At 44.5% G+C, this 17614-nt stretch overlaps 1 protein-coding gene across 2 annotated transcripts in view; it reads left to right on the top strand.

The window, feature by feature from the left end:
* Positions 1-17614, top strand: part of MGLL (monoglyceride lipase) — a 125678-nt gene that overhangs the window by 63801 nt on the left and 44263 nt on the right. The gene's annotated exons all lie outside the window — the stretch shown is intronic.

Here is a 17614-nt window from a genome sequence, read left to right on the forward strand (position 1 = left end):
CTGATGGGCTGTTAGGCCTTGTGCGCACGCTGCGGGTTTTTTTTCGGGTTCAGTTTTGGTCTCAAAACTGCATGCATTTCCTTTCCCAGCAAAGTCTATGAGATTTCATTTTTGGTGCACACCACGTTGTGGTGACCACAAAGATGCAGAATGTCAATTCTTTTTGCGCTTTGTCCCTGCGTGTCGGAGGATCGGCAGATCAATCCCCCGCCGATTTGGGGTCGGCAGGGGATTGATCCCTGGTATAAGGCCAGATGCCAGTCCCCATATAAAGTCTATGGGGACCAGAATCCAGCGCAAAGGGGGAAGGAACAAGTGCTTCATACTCACGAGTCACCGGGGCGGCTGTCGCTCTGCTCCCGCGGCCTCTCATTCTTCTGCCGCTCATTAGGCTCATACATATTCACTGCTTCCCCCGCCCTCCGGCGTCTGTGATTGCTTGCAGTCACACAAGCCTCACACTAAGTGGCAGCGTGTCTGAGGCTTTCAATCACAGACAGGGGGATGATGCATTTACTTACCCACATGACCCCTTTAAGATTGTTGGTACACCTCTGCATATGTAATAAGGATCTTATTTAAATTTCATATTGATTCAATTGCGCTTCAGTACTCTAAGAAGGAACATATTTACTTAGCTATTGACGACATGCAGTGTAGAGGAGCATCTAGCAACACGTGCTGTGGAGCAACAACTTAGCTATTGACGACATACAATGTAGAGGAGCATCTAGTGGCACGTGCTGTGGTGCAACAACTTGGCTATTGACGACATGCAGTGTAGAGGAGCATCTACTGGCGTGCTGCGGAGCAACAACTTAGCTATTGACGACATACAATGTAGAGGAACATCTAGCGACACGTGCTGCGGAGCAGCAACTTAGCTATTGACGACATGCAGTGTAGAGGAACGTCTACTGGTGTGCTGTGGACCAACAACTTGGCTATTGACGACATGCAATGTAGAGGAGCATCTACCGTCACATTCTGCGGAGCAATAACTTGGCTATTGACGATATGCAATGTAGAGGAGCGTCTACCGTCACATGCTGTGGAGCAATAACTTAGCTATTGACGATATACAGTGAAGAGGAACTTCTACTGGCGTGCTGTGGAGCAACAACTTGGCTATTGATGACATGCAATGTGGAGGAGCATCTAGCGACACGTGCTGCAGTGCAACAACTTAGCTATTGACAACATGCAGTGTAGAGGAGCATCTAGCGACACATGCTGTGGTGCAACAACTTAGCTATTGATGACATGCAATGTAGAGGAGCGTCTACCGGCACGTGCTGCGGAGCAACAACTTTAGCTATTGACGACATGCAATGTAGAGGAGTGTTTACCGGCATGTGCTGCGGAGCAACAACTTAGCTCTTGGCGACATACAATGTAGAGGAACATCTAGCGACACGTGCTGCGGAGCAACAACTTAGCTATTGATGACATGCAGTGTAGAGGAACGTCTACTAGTGTGCTGTGGAGTAACAACTTAGCTATTGACGACATACAATGTAGAGGAGCAACTAGCGGCACGTGCTGTGGTGCAACAACTTAGCTATTGACAACATGCAGTGTAGAGGAACGTCTACTGGCGGGCTGTGGACCAACAACTTGGCTATTGACGACATGCAATGTAGAGGAGCATCTACCGGCAAGTGCTGCGGAGCAATAACTTGGCTATTGACGATATGCAATGTAGAGGAGCATCTACCGTCACATGCTGCGGAGCATCAACTTGGCTATTGACGATATGCAATGTAGAGGAGCATCTACCGGCAAGTGCTGCGGAGCATCAACTTGGCTATTGACGATATGCAATGTAGAGGAGCATCTACCGTCACATGCTGCGGAGCAATAACTTGGCTATTGACGATATGCAGTGAAGAGGAACTTCTACTGGCGTGCTGTGGAGCAACAACTTGGCTATTGACGACGTGCAATGTAGAGGAGCATCTAGCGACACGTGCTGCAGTGCAACAACTTAGCTATTGATGACATGCAATGTAGAGGAGCATCTACCGGCACGTGCTGCGGAGCAACAACTGACAATGTAGAGGAGCGCCTACCGGCACGTGCTGCGGAGCAACAACTTTAGCTATTGACGACATGCAATGTAGAGGAGCATCTAGCAACACGTGCTATGGTGCAACAACTTAGCTATTGATGGCATGCAATGTAGAGGAGCATCTACCGGCACGTGCTGCGGAGCAACAACTGACAATGTAGAGGAGCGCCTACCGGCACGTGCTGCGGAGCAGCAACTTTAGCTATTGACGACATGCAATGTAGAGGAGCGTCTACCGGCACATGCTGCGGAGCAACAACTTGTATCAGCGTTCTTGATAATATGCAGAAGTGGTGGGGTGGTTTGTTATGAGCCCCCCTCTATGGCAAACCATATACCAGCTCCATGACTATTGCAAACCCTGAACGACAGTATCTCGCTGCGGGCGCTCCACGCTAATGAAATGCCGTTAGATGGGAAAAGAGATGATGATATCTGCGGCGGGAAATTAAGGAAGATTGTAATTAAATCTCTTTTAAGAAGACGCTTAGAAATGACACAGTTGGAGCAGAACCTGCGTGATTTAGTGTCTCTCTACCCCGTGGCTTTACGCAGAGATACAGCGTCCTTGATGGTGGCTGGAAGGAGAAACGAAGTGACGTAAATTTCTTTACCGGTCAGGTCCGACCAGTTTATCCAGTTTATTTATATGCTTTGTAACGGAGAAACACATTATGTTTCTTTGTAGAAAGGTCATTACATAATATATCGCACCAACCCTATAGTTAGTTAATGGGATGGTCAGATGATGATGATGATGATGATGATGATGATGATGATAATGAAACAATCCAGGTCATGTGCCACGTTAACCTCTAAACGATCAAACTAGAAGCTGCGGGAGTTCATGTGACTTTTCAATGGGGGCTCGATTCATGGCGGAGCTATTAGGTCTCCTGATATTGCCACATGTGGGTCTTTACACCACATCTGTTTTTTCTGCAGGTGCCCCAGTATAACTGGGGAACTGCCCAGTAACATCTATGCACAAGAGTATAAGGTAGCAGCCATAGACTCCTATGGGCACTACGGTACATTGTTAGACCCCTATGGGCACTACGGTACATTGTTGGACTCCTGTGGGCACTACGGTACATTGTTGGACTCCTGTGGGCACTACGGTACATTGTTGGACTCCTGTGGGCACTACGGTACATTGTTAGACCCCTATGGGCACTACGGTACATTGTTAGACCCCTATGGGCACTACGGTACATTGTTAGACCCCTATGGGCACTACGGTACATTGTTAGACCCCTATGGGCACTACGGTACATTGTTAGACCCCTATGGGCACTACGGTACATTGTTAGACCCCTATGGTCACAACGGTACATTGTTAGACCCCTATGGGCACTACGGTACATTGTTAGACCCCTATGGGCACTACGGTACATTGTTAGACACCTATGGGCACTACGGTGCATTGTTAGACCCCTATGGGCACTACGGTACATTGTTAGACCCCTATGGGCACTATGGTACATTGTTAGACCCCTATGGTCACAACGGTACATTGTTAGACTACTATGGGCACTACGGTATATTGTATGACTTTGATTTCATACAGAAGCAGATACATTTTTTTTTTCTGATTTTTACATGTCCCATCAGACCCTTATTATTGCGGGCACCAGGATCCATATTTCGGCTCTGCTCGGGGCACCATGCATTCGCTCAAAACTTTAGTGAATCCATGTTCCCTCCTAGCTTATGGTTTTGACAAGTGCATGACGCCTGATTTACAAAAAAATAAATAAGTTCTAAAATAGTTTAACCTCTTCATCCATATTGCTTGAAATTTAAAGGGAATCTGTCACCACTTTGACCTTTTCAAACTGTTAATATGGACGTACAGGTTATAGGATACTGAAAAAAATCCATACCTTTATGCCTCATCTCAGATAACATGTTGTTGAAAAATCATCTTTTATCGTTTTTATGTAATTGAGCTCTTCCAGGCTATGGGGCAGATGCTGCCTGAAAGATAACTCCGCTTCCAGAGATTTTTTTTAAATAAAAGGGGCATTACCAGTGGGATGTGTGACAGCCGCTGTGTGTGATTATTATTATTAAGGAATAACGTTTGGAACTCCATTCTATGTCTGAACTGGGTGCAAAAAACCTAAAAAACATCACTATGGGGAGATAAGGTATGCACACCAGTGACTATGGAAGGGGAATACATGGAATAGCAGAAACTGCTGTGTGAATACTGACATGAAAAATTCAATAGCTATGTGTAAGAATGAAATGTGAAAAAAGGAAGTGATGTTTTTTAGGTTTTTTGCACCCAGTTCAGACATAGAATGGAGTTCCAAACGTTATTCCTTAATGTTAGTAGTTTTTCGTTTGTGAACCCTCCCCATACACACCTATTGCCAATCCACATTATACGCATATATAGCCTGGGTCTCAGCTTCCCATACACGGTAAGTTTTTTAACTACATGAGAGGACACACACAAGCTAGGGACCCCAACGTAGAGAAATACTTTGGCGTAGTGTTGGGGCTCTTCTGCATTGATCAATTCAGTAGCTAAATTTCTCTTTATTCATATATTCATGGCAGTAATGCAGGTTCCATTTTTCACATTTCATTCTTACACATAGCTATTGAATTTTTCATGTCAGTATTCACACAGCAGTTTCTGCTATTCCATGTATTCCCCTTCCATAGTCACTGGTGTGCATACCTTATCTCCCCATAGCTGTGTGTGATTATAACTGACACTGCTGCAGATGAGTCTTAGCTTCAGCCTGCAGCTCACAGGCAGACAGGGTTCCAATATTTTTGCAATGAAGCAGACCTCAGGAATCTGCAAAAAAAAAATGTGTTGGCAAGAAGTCTAATTTCATTTCTCCTGTTCTGTCAGTTACTTGTCTCACTCTGGTAACGCCCCTTTTGATTTAAAAAAAAAAAATAATCTCTGGAGGCGGAGTTATCTTCCAGGCAGCATCCACCCCATAGCCTGGAGGAAAGTAAAATTTAATTTCTCCTGTTCTGTGTTAGCTACTTGTCTCACACTGATAACTCCGCTTGCAGATTTTTTTATAAATAAAAGGGGTGTTATCAATGTGAGACAAGTAACTGACACAGAACAGGAGGAAATACATTTTCCTGTCTTCCAGGCTATGGGGTTGATGCTGCCTGGAAGATAACTCCGCCTGCAGAATTTTTTTTTTTTAAATAAAAGGGGTGTTATCTTCCAAGCAGCATCAACCCCATAGCCTGGAAGAAAGTCAAATTTCATTTCTCCTGTTCTCTGTCGGTTACTTGCCTCACACTGGTAGCGCCCCTTTTATTTAAAAAAAATAAATAAAATCTGGAGACGGAGTTACCTTCCACGCAGTATCCACCCCATAGCCTGGAAGAAAGTAAAATTTAATTTCTCCTTTTTTGTGTTAGCTACTTGTCTCACACTGATAACTCCCTTTGCAGATTTTTTAAAAAAAAAAGGGGCGTTATCAATGTGCGACAAGTAACTGACACAGAACAGGAGAAAATAAATTTTACTTCCAGGCTATGGGGTTGATGCTGCCTGTAAGATAACTCCGCCTGCAGATTTATTTAAAAAAAGAAAAAAAAATCTGCAGGCGGAGTTATCTTACAGGCAGCATCAACCCCATAGCCTGGAAGTAAAATTTATTTTCTCCTGTTCTGTGTCAGTTACTTGTCGCACATTGATAACGCCCCTTTTATTTAAAAAAAAAAAAAAAAAAAAAAAAGGGTGTTACCTTCCAGGCAGTATCCACCCCATAGCCTGGAAGAAAGTAAAATTTCATTTCTTTTGTTCTCTGTCAGTCACTTGCCTCACACTGGTAATGCTCCTTTTAATTTAAAAAAAAATGTCTGGAGGCGGAGTTATCTTCCAGGCAGCATCCACCCCATAGCCTGGAAGAGCTCATTTACATAAAGTGATAAAAGATGATATTTCAACAACAAGGCATCTGATATGAGGCAGGCAGGTATGACTATTTTCAGCATTCTATAACCTGCATGCCCATATTAATAGTTTAGATAGGTCAAAATGGTGACAGATTACATTTAAAAGAAACGTGCCCAACCTTTGTAAACAAAATGTTTTGAAAACACAAAATAAATTCCAACTACAGCCAACATCAATGGAGAAACCAATTTAATGCTTTATTGTACTGAGAATTTGATAACCTTTTTTTTTCTTTCACATTTTAACGACTAAAGAAAAAATTACAAAACTTCCACACCCCCCAAAAAAAAAAAAAAAAAAAAAAAAATCCAAACTGCTCATACTATGTAAATAGTATGAAATATAACAGTTTAGTCTATTATGATTGTTAAAGGTGGTAGTAAAAGGGGCTGATCCCGTCTATTACCCAGGGAGGGGGATCGGCGGCAGCTGAAGCAGCTCCGGTATCTGTGTATTACGCATTTTCCCTCCTGGCATCCTGATAATTTTATGGGGGGACCCCCACTGACAGCTGCTGATCTCAGGGGGGTCTCGTCAGCAGGACCCCATGCGATCCGCCAGTTGCCTGAAGACATTGTGAGTTCATTTTAACACCTGGTCACCATCTGACTAGTGTTTCTCCAGAGCCCTTTCTTTTCAATCCACGGAGGGGAATATTTTAGAGGCCCCGCATTTACTGGAATTGTAATTCTTTAGTTATAGAGGATTTCCTGTTGCGGTCTTTACAGTTTGCACCTTAGCGGCTGATCATTGACTTATATTTTGCTTTATTAGATTAGTTAATAGACTTATAAGAATCTGTGTAATGTTACTTTTTTTTTTACTTCTCCACCATGCTTTATACTGCAGCTGATTTAAAACTGGATTTAAGACCAAATTTAACAGGATGTGAATAGCCGGCTCCCTATGAGACAAAATTCCGTCTTGTTTCCCTAATTAATATTAGATTAGTGTAGCCTGGTGGGCACGAAAAACAGGTTCCGAGTTAATGTACCTGCGACAAAAGAGGAGGTCAGTATGCGAAAGTTCAGGTATGAAGAGATACCCGAGCACGCTGACCTGACCAATGTGATCGGACCTTTGGATCATTACTGTAACATGTCCACAATGTCACCGTTCAATATCCCACCCGCCGCACGTTATAGGGGTCATCGAACCTGTGAACACGCCAGAGGATGATGCTGTATCTTTGTAGTGTTTGCTTTGAGAAAACAAATGCGCTGAATGCAAACAGCATATTCTGTAAGGCGTTCGCGGGATATTTGCCGAGCTTGTCACAAGACTTATACAGTTTGGATAATCCTTGTTTTTTATTGGGTGATCCTCTAAAAATAAACTGATCTTAAGGAACCTTGGTAATTACGGTAGCTGGTGATCCCCTAAAAATGAACTGGTCGAAAGGAACCTTGGTACTTAGCTGGTGATCCCCTAAAAATAAACTGATCTTATTACAGATGTGAAAGAAGGAAACCGGGATATGCCGCGCTGACATCAAACATCCAGAAGTTGATTAATTTCTCTTTTATTTAATCAGGTCTATGCGTTTCGGAGGATGCAGCCTCCTTCTTCAGGACAATTATTACAGAAAATCAACCTTACTCTTATTTAACCAGGTCTACACATTTCAGAGGATGAACCCTCCTTCTTCAGGACATTTATTGCAGAAAAATCAACCTTACTCATCAGGTCTACTTGTTTCGGAGGACGCAGCCTCCTTCTTCAGGACAAATATTACAAAAAAATCAACCTTACTCTTATTTAATCAGGTCTACACATTTCGGAGGATGCAGCCTCCTTCTTCAGGAAATTTATTGCAGAAAAATCAAGTAAGGTTGATTTTTATGTAATTGTCCTGAAGGAGGCTGCATCCTCCGAAATGCTTAGACCTGATGAGTTTTTTTTTCTGCAATAATTGTCCAACAAAAGGAGGCTGCATCCTCCAAAACTCGTAGACATGATTAAATAAGAGTTTGATTTTTTTGTAATAATTGTCCTGAAGAAGGCTGCGTCCTCCGAAACTTGTAGACCTATGAGTAAGGCTACTTTCACACATCCGTTTTCTGCATTCAGGCACAATCCTTTTTTTTCCTGATCCAACGGATCTGTCAAAAAAATGTAAAAACCGTATCCACCGGATCCGTTTTTTAACGGATCCGTTATGCCCGATGCATCCGTTTTGTCCGTTTTTTTGTTTTGTTTTTATTTTTTTGCTGGATCCGTTTTTTCAAAACATTGCAGCATGCGCAGTTTACAAAAACAGATCCGGCAGCCGAATCCGTTTTTTGCCGCATTGCTCTGGATCCGGCGTCTATAGGCTTCTATTGTAAAACGCGCCGGATCCGGCGCAATGCGTTTTTTTTTGCCGGACAAAAAAATGTTGCAAGATACGTTGCCTCCTGCCGCCGCTTTAATTAATTTTGCCGCATCCGGAAAAAAACGGATACAACGCAAAGCCATCAGGCACAATCCGGTAACAATGCAAATCTATGGGGATAAAACGGATGCGGTACCGGATCCGTTTTACCCGTTTTTTTCCGGATTGTGCCTGATGGAAAAAACCTGATGTGTGAAAGTAGCCTAAGGTTGATTTTTTTCTGCAATAATTGTCCTAAAGAAGGAGGCTGCATCCTCCGAAACACGTAGACATGATTAAATAAGAGTTTGATTTTTCTTTAATAATTGTCCTGAAGAGGACTACGTCCTCCGAAACGCGTAGACCTGATTAAATAAAAAAGAAATTAATCAACTTCTGGATGGATGTTTGATGTCAGAGCGGCATATCCCGGTTTCCTTCTTCCACATCTGTGATACGTCATTCCGGGGCTGCAGCAGAAGCCATTTTATGCCTATGTAGGAGTTGTGACTGGCACAACTTCTACAGGTGAGTACCTTAGCTGTTAATCTTGTCAAATCCCACCAGATAAGACCCTATCTGCGCTTCTTATCTACAGCACACTTCAATAAACTGATCTTAAAGGCCCGGTCACACTAAGCAACATCGCTAGCAACATCGCTGCTAACGAACAACTTTTGTGACGTTGCTAGTGATGTTGTTGTGTGTGACATCCAGCAACAACCTGGCCCCTGCTGTGAGGTCGTTGGTTGTTGCTGAATGTCCTGGGCCATTTTTTAGTTGTTGCTGTCCCGCTGTGAAGCACAGATCGCTGTGTGTGACAGCGAGACAGCAACAACTAATGTGCAGGCAGCAGGAGCCGGCTTCTGCGGAGGCTGGTAACCAATGTAAACATCGGGTAACTGTGAGGCAAATCCCGGGATATGAAGATGAATTATGACTCCAGTCATAGTCCCTCATCACTCCCTGGCAGTGCCCCCTCCCTTCTTGTTCTCAGTGTTCCACTTACACCTCCATGGCCATGTCCTGTGATATGGAAATGAGGTGGTGTGGGAACAATGGACACAGGATGACTCCCTGCCGTCACCCTGTAACAAGAGTTGTATCTCATTAGCAAGGCTATGGAAATAGCCAGACAGAACGACTCCAGTAAAAAATGGTTCATATCTCGCAAGCCATATTTCCGATAAATATGGCAACCATAAAAATGGTGTCTCCGCATGCGGACGATGCCGGCACACCCTTTTTATGGGAGCAGGACATTGGGAAATGCCCCAGGCGTGATATCAGCCAATGGGGAACTGGCAGACAGGTCATGAGTCCCCTCGTTCTGTAGCTAAATTCATAACTGTCACAATGAGAGCATTGGCGTCCGCCTACGACGCTCCCAGGCAAAGTTATGGCCCATATTCCATGTTGGGATATTGTCCATAACTCAAGCCAGGGGTGGAGCAGTGCTCCCTGTGAGGTCACGAAGGTAGGAGGGGACCTGGATTTGCCCAGGTTGATAACCCTACTTCGGCCATTTTCCAGTGTTCTTTCGCTGGGGGTCACGTGCAGGAAACATCTGTGGGAGTTCCTAGAAACCTGGTCTACAGCGCCCCCCTGTGGCCAGACGCACAAGGTAACTGATCAAATTGCATACCTGTTTGTAACCCATGCTTTGATTGTAACTGTACTCTGACCTATGTATATTCTGTAGATTCCCTATTGTATATATTGTAGTTTCTAGTGTGCTTTAGGCTGATTAAATTATATAATTAATCTTGGGCTGTTCTGTTATCTCGATCTTGAATCCCACGTCTGTGTGTTCGGCTAATAGTTACCGTAAATCGGTTGGTGGCAGCGAATTGTGCCAAGGATTATTGTGGGGAGGCCAGTGAGATTCGGGGAGATTTTATATATTCCGCCCGCGGAGGTCGGGGGAATATATACCCTACTCTCACCGGGGACCCTTCAATAATCGGCATAAGTAGTATAGCGGCCTCCTTGCTTATTGTCGGGCAATTCCATAATTGGCCTGACTATAAGAGGGGCGCTAGAGAGCGCGTCACGTGCTCTGTCTGTCGGTCGGGAGGTATAAAGGAGGGGTGACCCCCACTTGTTACCCCCCGATTGTGACGTACTGGTAGCCAGCGCGGGGGGATTTCTGAGTGAGCCCCCCGGTGGTTTGTGACAGTAACCAAGAAGCCTTGTCCTTGGTTACCCGATATTTACCTTTGATACCAGCCTCCGCCGCTCTCACTGTCAGTGCTGGCTCCTGCTCTGTGCACATTTAGCTGCAGCACACATCGGGTTAATTAACCCCATGTGTGCTGTAACTAGGAGAGCAAGGAGCCAGCGCTAAGCATTGTGCGCTGCTCCCTGCTCTGTGCACATGTAGCTGCAGCACACATCGGGAAATTAACCCCATGTGTGCTGTAACTAGGAGAGCAGGGAGCCAGCGCTCAGTGTGCGCTGCTCCCTGCTCTCTACACATGTAGCTACAGCACACATCGGGAAATTAACCTGATGTGTGCTGTAACTAGGAGAGCAAGGAGCCAGCGCTAAGCATTGTGCGCTGCTCCCTGCTCTCTGCACATGTAGCTACAGCACACATCGGGAAATTAACCTGATGTGTGCTGTAACTAGGAGAGCAGGGAGCCAGCGCTCAGTGTGCGCTGCTCCCTGCTCTCTGCACGTGTAGCTCTGTGCGGTGGTAACCAAGGTAAATATCGGGTTGGTTACCCGATATTTACCTTAGTTACCAAGCGCAGCATCTTCCACGCGGCGCTGGGGGCTGGTCACTGGTTGCTGGTGAGCTCACCAGCAACTCGTGTAGCCACGCTCCAGCGATCCCTGCCAGGTCAGGTTGCTGGTGGGATCGCTGGAGCGTTGCAGTGTGACATCTCACCAGCAACCTCCTAGCAACTTACCAGCGATCCCTATCGTTGTTGGGATCGCTGGTAAGTTGCTTAGTGTGACTGGACCTTAAGGAGCCTTGGTGATTATATGGTGATCCCCTAAAAATAAACTGATCTTAAGGAACCTTGGAAATTAGCTGGAGACACCAAGTGCTCCGATTTCCTGCAGCGCCTCCATAGGGCAAATCGAGCATTACACTTTGCCCATTGAGATTCAGGTGCAGCGTGAACACATTGTGGTTCTTTGGCTATTTAATGAGTGTATACCCCCCCCAATTCCGTACCTCTGCCCCTGATGTGACATCATACACAGTCGCACCCAACTAGGTAAATTTATTGCCTAATTCTCCGAAGCGCGTTAGCTCAGCCTGACAGCGCTACATGCCGACTCCAGATGGGATATAATAACCAGACGTACATATCTGAGGGTCACGACGAGAGGAATCGCATTCCAGGAACGTGCCGGATACAATTATCAGCTGCTAAATCGTCCCGCTAACCATCAGATTAACAATAGGCCGGTCTTGTAGACATCTTGTCACTTTAGGGTTGGGCTGATAGTGTTTGATTTCTGGGATCTTGTCCTGGAGTCGTCAGGAGCATTTCCTCCTCTCGTCCTTTGCAATGGTGACGTCTATGGGAGCCCTAGATCTTGTTGTCCAATGAGATCCATATATTGGGCATTGTTTATCTGGGCGCTGTATGGTGTTCACGATCTTAGTAGTGTCTTGCAAAATTTATTCTGGGTACTGTATTGGTTAACTTTTTAGGAACTGGATGCAACTTGATGTTTCTGTTGTAACTGCAAAAGCTGCGGTGGATAAGAGCGTTGAGGAATCCTCCTACATTGCTCTGTGGTCGGAGCTTTCTGCTGTCCAGCCCTGATAGTGGGTGAAGATCTGCCAAAGTCACTATTTTTTTTGGGGGGGCGGGGGGGATTCTGCTCACGTACAAAAAAATATCTTACAGCTTGCATCACTGCAAACAAGGTTAAGGGATATTTCTGGCATTGCTATAGCTCCGAGCATGTGTACTACTCACCTGGGCACTATCTGGTATACACCTGAATACTGTATTATTATTATTATTATTATTATTATTATTATTATAAATAATATAATATTTATGTCAGGGTCACCTAGATATTTCCTAATTTTTGAAAGAAAAGCACTTCTTTTTTTTTTTTTTTTTTTTAATGAAGCTAACATTAAATTACACAGAAATCCACTCTATACCTTGTTAATGTGGTAAATGACTATTCTAGCTGCAAACATGTTTTTTAATGCAATATCTACATAGGTATATAGAGGCCCATTCCCAACAACCACCACTCCAGTGTTCTAATGGTACATTGTGTTTGCTAAGTGTGTTAGAAGGCTAATGGATGTTTAGAAATCCCTTGAAAACCATTGTGCAAGTATGTTAGCACAGCTGAAAACAGTTTTGCTGATTAGAGAAGCTATAAAACTGGCCTTCCTTTGAGCTACTTGAGAATCTGGAGCATTACATTTGTAAGAAGCAGCAGCTGGTATTCTATCTGTTATGGAGTGGACAGCCCAGTCACCAGATCTCAACCCTATAGAGCTGTTGTGGGAGCAGCTTGACCGTATGGTGCAAAAAGTGCCCATCAAGCCAATCCAACTTATGAGAGGGGGAAGCATGGGGGGAAATATCTCCAGATTACCTCCGCAAATTAACAGCTAGAATGCCAAAGGTCTACAAAGCTGGAATTGCTGTAAATTGATTTTTCATGGAAAGACAAAATTGTCTGGGTGACCCCAAACTTTTGAATTGTAGTGTATGTACAATAGCCACTATTTATCTGAGCACTATCTGGCTTTTTCTTTTTATTTAGCACTTTATACACCTGAGTACTGTATGGTGCTTTTATTTTGGCTGCATGTGTGCCATCCACCTGTATACAATAGCCACTATTTATCTGGGTACTGTGTGTCATTTTTGGCTTGGAACTGTGGTCACTAATTGAGTACTGTGTGGTGCCATTAATTTTGGCACTGAATGTGCTAACTATGCACAGTTTACCTTGGTACTACTTTGTCCTCACTATCTGGTTACTGTATTCTTTGCATTGGCACTGAGCCTGTGCATAGTGCTGTTATTTTGGCACTGTGCGTGCTAACCACCTGTGCACTATATCCACAATCTGGGACCTGCATGTACTTATCTGGGTACTGTATGACATCTCTTACTTTTACACTTCATGCGCTAAGTCCTAAATACCTGTGCACCATATCCAGTATTATATCCATGATTTGCAAGCGCCCGGGGCATAGTAAGCATTTTGCACCTCTTTACCCATTAGCGCTCCCTAAATTCCTTCCACCAGGACAGTATTGTATCCCTTATCCCCCATTCACCTGTATTGTAATAGGAGGAAAGTACTGATGTACTTAGTGATTTGACTTTCTATCTTTTTTTGTGCTTTTTGCTTAATTTTTAATAATAAAAAATTATACTTTTTTTTTTATGTAACAATGTATTACCCTAGCCCTATCCCTAAAATTATCCAGAAGCCTAACCCTACAGCAATCCCTAACTGTCACGCTAGTTACAGGGAAGTACCAAGCGAAAGGGAAGGGAAACCCTGTGTCTAGGGAAGGGGTAGATGGTGACCCCTGACCAAAGCTACAGCTAGTCCCTGGGGTCCCTCCCCACCCTAGATAGGATGCGCACCTATGCGCCGAGCCGGATACCTGACCCTAGATATCCCTATTGCTGGACCCTAAATAGGGAACAGATGGCATGAGCTCTTCATCATCCCCATTAAACACTGTAGAAGACACAAGGGGAAAAAGCATGAACTACTTATCATTAGAGGACTCACGTAGAAGTTAGTAAAGTTACAGCAACAATACCACAGAGGAGCACAAGCCACCTGCTTGCAACCAGAGCTTGAATGAACTGAATAATATCACCAGCACCAGTCCAGGGAAGATGGGATATATAAGCACATGGAGGATACTGATAATTAGCAGCTGGACAGAAGTTTAGTTTCCCTGGGTCCTAAAAGGGAAGAAATTAAATCCAGCAGGAAAGCTACCTAGTACAATGAATTCTGACAGAAGGAACAATAGAAAGTCGGAGAGCATTTTGCGCAGCCAAACACTGTGATCTTCTATTGCCAGAAACTACATGACTGTCTGTAACCCGTGACACTAATCCTTGCTCCAGTTAAGATTAGAAAAAATGTAAAAAAAAAATATAAAAGCAGCTAATCAATAATAAATGAAAACCATTCTGATTCAATGCGGCCTACATTTCGTGCTGTCCTTACCTGACCCTGTTTATGCAGAGCGTAGCAGAGGAGATGAGCTTGTCATTGGCTGCTGCGCTCCGCATGGGCGGCGACTGAGATGACAAAGCTCACTGAGCTTTGGTTGCTGCCTATGCAGCGCGCAGCAGATGATGACAAACTCCAGGCACACTTGCAGGAATTAGGGGACCCCATATAGGATGATACAAATTGGGGTTGAGGGCAAGAGTATGGAGTTAGGAGGGATTCAGGAATTTGGATCTGGAGACCATTAATTCAGGGCAACTCCTTTTGGAAGGAGGAGACCATTAATAAACAATATTAAAGCTATCTTTTAAAATTTAGCCAACTATTTGCGGCTGCTGGATTTTTCCGTCTTGGTACACTTGCGGGTATGATCAGTCAAAAATGCTGGACGCTTGTAGAAGCAACTTGGAGGGGGGGTGGCAAACTTTTGCAATCCTATAGACTGTTGCACCCAGGCCAACCGCCCCCTGTGATACGGCACTGGCTATATCCACTGTCTGGGTGCTGTATGTCATTTTTTACCTTTTGCGCAGCGTTCTGCATAGTACTATTATTTTGGCACTGTGCGCTAATCGCCATTATATCCACTGTATAAATCTGGTAAAAAGCTGGGCCTTGTGGTTCTCTTTGTGCAGGAAGGTTTTCTTGCTTGTATAGAATGGATTTTCATCCCAGGGTAAATTGCAACAGGATGAATTCTTCTGAATATATTTGCAACCAGAAAATGTCCTTCATCCCTATGTATAAGAAGACAGGTGCATCTCCCGTCAGCGAGCAGAGGAGCGGGCTATATATACCGGCAGCGGAGCTTCAAAGGATTATAAAAACCAAACAAACATACATTTATTTAGACAAGTGCGGAGGAATGTCTGGCGGAGTGACCTTAGGTGGAGCAAGGCAAGGTCACCGCGTTCGCTCAAGGTCACACCTCCACGGCTGAGCTGATTCTGTGTAGATCCTGATGGAAAGACTCAAGACAGGAGCTGTCCGTCACATCGCTGATTCCTGCGGCGCCTCCAGAATTGATATGTGTGCAGAAATAAATTGACTGACGCTCCCCCTCCCCCCCCAGATCCAGGAATATTACCAGTTTATGGAGCCCGGAGAAGCCACTTCCTTCTTTTGTTTTTTTACATAATAACAGCATTGAAGTTCTTCTTCCCTTTTTAGTCCAAAGACAAGTGATCGCTCGTTGCAGGAGACAAGATATGGGGCACTCTTTGGGAATTAGGGGACCCCATATAGGGTGATCCAAATTGGAGTTGAGGGCAAGAGTATTGAAGTTAGGAGGGATTCGGGAATTTGGATCTGGAGACCATTAATTCAGGGCAACTCCTTTTGGAATCAGGTGACCCCCCCCCAATGTGATACCAAAGATGGGGGCTTCTGGGGACCAGGATTTGGAGTAATCGTAGGAGACCAAAGGATATCACAAGCTCCTTTTTTTTGGAATTTGAGGATTTTGATCTAGTTGCAAACACTTTAGGACAGTATTTGGTGGACCTTCTTCGGGAATAAGGAACCCCTGATGTGTGGATGCAAAGCTAAGAGGCTTCAAGGACCATAGTTTGGAGTAAGCATGCAATGTAAGAAAACTGAAGGGTATTATGGTCCTCTCATGGGAATTGCAGGGTATTGACCTAAATGCAATGGGTTACTGTATAGTGTGGAACCAATTTAGGGAGATGGATGGCAATTATAGGGAACTCTTTTGGTGACCACCCACCTCTACTCTTCACCCCAATGTATGGAATCACTAGGTGGAACCTTCTGGATCCAGGAATTACAGTAAGACGGAGTGTAGGAATAAAAAGGGGTATCGAGGGCTCCTTTTGGAATTTGGATATTTGGTTTATAGAAGGCAATCGGTCAATTCAATCGGAAGGCAATTTATGGGAGCCCCTTTTTTTGGAATTATTCGATTTCCCCAAATGTGTGGATGCAAACTAACAGAAGTTTCTGGGGAATGGGGTATTGGGTAATGATGCAGTACAGAAAGATTAAAGAGTATTTAGTGCCCCCCCTTGGAAATGAAATTTGGAAATATAGATCCAAGTGCAATGGCTTTTGGAAGCATCCATGTCAAAGTAGTAAAAGGCAATATAGGGTTTCCTCCGATATGTGAATGCAAGGTTTGAAGTAGAAGAAGGCAGGAAACCAGCGCAATAGGGTCTTAACTGGTTACAAAAGGGTTAGTCAGGGGTGGACATATCATTGGTGCAACCTGTGCAACCACACAGGGACCCAGGTGGTAAGGGGGCCACATCCACCTCCAAAGCAGGTGGAATTGTGCATTATGATGAGCTCTTGGACTCCAAAGGGCCCATATATTGTTCTTGCACTGTGGTCCTTTTCTGTCTGTGTTCTCCATTGAGGGTAGAGATAAGATTATCATCTCCTCACCTGGGTTGGTTGTATGTGACCCAACTACTGATGCGTGTGTGACCGGCTTCTGCAGATCCACAGGTGATGCACACCGAGATAGGAGACGAAGCAGTTCTTATCCATTGAGGCAGCGCAGAGGAACCACATTTTATCCTGATCATCTTCAACATTCGAAGGAAGCATGCAAGTTGGGAAGCTGAAGGATACTGAGGTTTTACTTTGGACAGCAGGGTCACAATTAGCGGGAGGGGTCACGTGAAAGGGAAAGTGACTGTTCATTCTAGGATGAGTCAGTGAAGGCCTAGCAAGCGAAAGAGATGGACGTGTAGTTGGTCAGTCGTGAAGGTCTCATGCAGTGGGTGGTTTGTGGCAAAGGAGAGGAGACTGAAGGCGAGATAGCGTGAACCTTGACTGTGGCCTGAGACATAGGGTGTGAACATCAATGAGACTAGAAATTAATGCTCAGACTGAGTGGCCCCAGATTATAGGAGTCTGAGGACAAAACCCAACATCAAGACCTCTTACGCAAGGTATTGGGTGACTTTTACTGGTACAGAACTCTAGTGGTGAAACTCCTTAATCATCGGGGTACCAGGTTAACGTCAACCAATGTATAAGCGTAGTCAATGGACCGAGTGATTTCCCTATAGAT

Source organism: Anomaloglossus baeobatrachus, chromosome 8, assembly GCF_048569485.1.
Source record: "Anomaloglossus baeobatrachus isolate aAnoBae1 chromosome 8, aAnoBae1.hap1, whole genome shotgun sequence".
Lineage (NCBI taxonomy): Eukaryota > Metazoa > Chordata > Amphibia > Anura > Aromobatidae > Anomaloglossus > Anomaloglossus baeobatrachus.